The sequence below is a fragment of the Dromiciops gliroides genome, chromosome 4 (assembly GCF_019393635.1).
Source record: "Dromiciops gliroides isolate mDroGli1 chromosome 4, mDroGli1.pri, whole genome shotgun sequence".
Taxonomy (NCBI): domain Eukaryota; kingdom Metazoa; phylum Chordata; class Mammalia; order Microbiotheria; family Microbiotheriidae; genus Dromiciops; species Dromiciops gliroides.
In genome coordinates this window covers 400,457,272-400,461,508 of record NC_057864.1, presented here as the reverse complement: position 1 = coordinate 400,461,508, position 4,237 = coordinate 400,457,272, and the positions used below count along the sequence as shown (strand labels likewise).

General features: G+C 39.7%; 1 pseudogene; it reads left to right on the top strand.

Moving 5' to 3' along the window:
- The first annotated feature begins 2,111 nt into the window (after window positions 1-2,111).
- On the top strand, window positions 2,112-2,432 carry LOC122752852 (annotated as a pseudogene).
- The last annotated feature ends 1,805 nt before the right edge of the window (window positions 2,433-4,237 follow it).

The following is a 4,237-nucleotide window of genomic DNA, read 5'->3' as shown; positions in this document are numbered from 1 at the left end:
CCCTTGTCCCTTCTTTGTCCCACAAGCCTCTTGTCTAAACCGGAAACATCAAACATCACTTCCTGACACCAAGGAACTGACCTTCCCAGTCACATGGCTTGCCCTCAGACACCTTCTCCTCATGGTGGAGCTTTCCTATAGTAAGTCTCAGCAGGGGGCGTCACTCCAATTGTCACAGTACTTTCTCAATTGGTGATTTCATTAGTTCCTATGGATTCAATTATCGTCTCTATCCAGAGGACTTCCAAATGTATGTATTTATAGCTATCCATAACTCCTTCCTGAATGCCAGTCTTACCTATCTAACTGGTTGCTGGATATCTTTATCTGGATTGTCAGAACATGCCTCAAACTCAACATGTCCAAGATGGAACTAATTTCCCCATACCTATCTCTTCTCCAATTTTTCATTTCTCTCAAGAAATGTTAAGAATGCTAACAATTAAGAATGTCCTTATCATTCTTCCATGTACTGAGGCTTGAAGTTAGTCAGCTACATTTGACATTTGACCTCTCCCTTTTTCTCACTCTCCCATCGCCTTTATTTGTGAAATCCTGTTTAGTGATTCTACTTCTATAAGATTTCTTCCATCTGTCCATTTTCCTTCACCCATATGACTGTCACCTTATTTCAGGCCATGACCCATTTAAGCAGTGGTTCTGTTGACTAAAAGAGAAAATACAAACTCTTTAGCCCAAGATTTATAGCCATCAACAATCTGACTCAAACCTACCTTTTCCATTCTTAATTCACTTGGATAAATAGTGTGAATTAAGACTGTGGTATGGGGCAACTAGGTGGTGCAGTGGATAGAGCACTGGCCCTGGAGTCAGGAGGACCTGAGTTCAAGTCCAGCCTCAGACACTTAACACTTACTAGCTGTGTGACCCTGGGTAAGTCACTTAACCCCAATTGCCTCACTTAAAAAAAAAAAAAGACTGTGGTGGCGATGACCTGAAATAAGGTGACGGTCATATGGGTGAGGAAAAATGGACAGGTATAAGAAATTTTATAAAAATAGAATGGGTATAATAACAGCATCCACCTTTCTAAGGTTGTTGTAAGGATAAAATGAGATAATATTTGTGAAATATTTTGCAAACCTAATAGTATGGTCTATACAGATAGTAGGAAATTAATACATTTTAGTTGAACTAAATTCAATCAATCAACAAATATTTATTAGGTACTTACTATATGACAGGCACTGTGTTGGGTGCTAGGGATAAAAATTCAAATGTAAGGATAGTTCCTGACTTCAAGCTTATCCTCTACTAGAGGAATACAATATATTCACAGGTAAGTAAATACAGGATATAAACAAAATCAATATCTAGTTATTTGATGGGGAACTAACAACTGTGGGGATTAGGAAGGGACCATTGAAGGAGGTGGCACTTGAATTAAGCCTTCAAGGAAATTAGGAATTCCAAGAAGCAAATAATATAGAATAGTAAGAATAGAATTAACATGGGCCCTACTTAACTCTAAAACTCAGATGATTTGGGTTTACCATAATTACACAAATGAGGCTGAAGCCCACATCTAGGGCATTCTATACCAAATCCACAAAGCAGGAACCAGAAATCAAATAAATAAAACATTTAATTAAGACAGAATTGCAAAGTAAATAAGAAAAAGCAAATAATAAAATCATTATCAACTTCTCAAACATGAAGAGGAATAATCTCTCACAGGAGGAAATTGCCTACCAGGGAATTTATAATCCTAGGGAAGAAAAAGTCACATCATAGTTGAAACAGTTCTCACTTCACTGACTGTAAACATCCAACTATGCCCAATGGCTTCTCATATGCACCCCTCATAGATCCCTGGATGTGATCCCAGAGATCTTCTTGCTACTTCTATTCCACTCCACCTCCACAGATATCATTTCCTGAAGTTTTAATCTACCTCTGTAGATATATTTCCTCTCTACTTCAGAAGCAGCACCTGAAAACTCCTCCACTTAGCTGCTGCTACCATCTGCTGGAGCTATCTACTGCTATGCTTTTTTAGGAGGACTGTTACTGCTCTTTTGTGTGCCTGTCCTTGGCCATTATCACCACATTTTCAACTCTTCTGTAAGAAATACCTATATCAGACCCACATGAACTGGAAGCCTGTGTTAGCACAACCTGGTTGGTGAGGAAGTGGGACTCCCCCCAGAGGGGCAAACATGGAGGAATTGGCAGAGGCTGATGAGGCTGAACTGCAGTGTTTGGTGGAAGCAGAACAGCAGAAGGCACAGTTCACTGCATAGGTACACCACTTCATGGATTTGTGCTGGGATAAATGTGTTGAAAAATCAGGAAGCCGTCTAGATTCTCTAACTGAAAATTCCCTTGCCAGTTGTGTGGACCAATTCCTTGATACTATTCTTAGCAACACAAGCTGATTTGCTCAGATTGTGTAGAAAGGGAGCCAGTAGGTTAACCCTTATCCCTAACCTAAATGGGGCAAATGAATGGAAGAACAAAAAGATCTGTAACTGGACAGTTGATATACCATGGCAGAGGTCTTTGTGAAAGAGTGAAGAATATATAACCAGATCAACTTTGGGCTGTGGCAAAACCTATAGTGTTTAAAAAATAACAAGAGATGTTAAAAAAAAATACCTATATCACCCTTTGATGACACACCAAAGAGGTACTCAGGAAGATATCAAGGTCTTTTTTACTAATTCCCTCTTTCTCAAAAAGGTCCCAGATTCTCACTCCCAGCTGAATAAGGGAAAGTACATTCCTTTCCCTTCCTCAGAATGACAAGCCCCCCAGCCCCACATGATCTATAATTCCTGTTGAATCTTTCTTAAACTGCAAATAAATGTAAAATTAAGCCTCTTAATGGATTCTGGAGCTACAAAACCTATAAAAAGTAGGAGTGAAACAATATTCCAGCTTAAGATAACCTAAAAGGTCTTCAGGAAATGTTTGTCTTACCTGGGTAAAAGGGGAGCACAGCTCAGCAAAGAGGGTGTTTGGGCAAGCCAGCAAAAGGCTCTTAGCCACAGCACAGAGCAGCAACTGAGGCCCCACCATCCTAGCTCAGCAAGCTAGTGGCACAGCAAGCCAGTTGTGAGGCTCCCAGCCCCAACATAGAAGGCAATCTGCCAGCTGGGGTATCTTCAACCCAACAGGCCCAACTGAGCTATGCCAGTGCATTGAACAAGCTGCAAGCAGCTGAGGCCTCAGAGGATAAAGTCAGTTACTGGGCCCCTGGCCCCCAGAAAAAGAAGCTTGGGACAGTTCACACTGTAGTCCAGGAGCAGAACTCAACTTTAAAAGGCACAAAAGAGACTAAAACATGAATAAAACGCAGGAAAAAAAAAACCTCCCCATAGAAGATTACTATGGTAACAGAGAGAATCAGAACAAATTCATAGGAGGATAACAATGTCAAAACACCTATACATGAAGCCTTAAAGGGGAAGAAGAATTGGTCTTAAGACTAAAAAGCCTTCTTAGAAGAGCTCAAAAAGGATTTTGTAAACCAAATAAGAGAGGTGGGAGAAAAATTGGGGAAAGAAATGAGAGTTATGCAAGAGAAAGTCAATAGTTTGAAAAAAGAAAATAATGCCATAAAAATATAATTGGACAAGTGGAAAAGGAGGTGCACAAGCTGACTGGGGAAAATAATTCCTTAAGAATCAGAATTGGGCAGATCGAAGTTAATGATTTAATGAGACAACAGGAAGAAGTAAAGCAGAATCAAAAGAATATAAAAGTAGGGGCAGCTAGGTGGCACAGTGGATAGAGCACTGGCCCTGGATTCAGGAGGACCTGAGTTCAAATCCAGCCTCAGACACTTAACACTTACTAGCTGTGTGACCCTGGGCAAGTCACTTAACCCCAATTGCCTTGCCAAAACAAAAGACTATAAAAGTAGAAGAAAATGTAAAATACCTCTTCAGAAAAAAAAAGAACTGGAAAATAGATCCAGGATAGACAATTTAAGAATAATTGGACTACCTGAGGATCATGCTCAAAAGAAGAGTCTGGACAGCATATTTCATGACATTATCAAGGAGAACTGCCCCAATGTCTTATAACCAGAAGAAAAAAAAGTCATTGAAACAATCTACTGATCACCTTCTAAAAGATATCCCAAAAGGAAAACTCTAAGGAATATTGTAGCCAAATCCCAGAATTACCACATAAAGAAGAAAATACTATAAGCAGTCAGAAAGAAACAATTTAAATATCAAGGGGCAACAATCAGAATTACACAGGACCT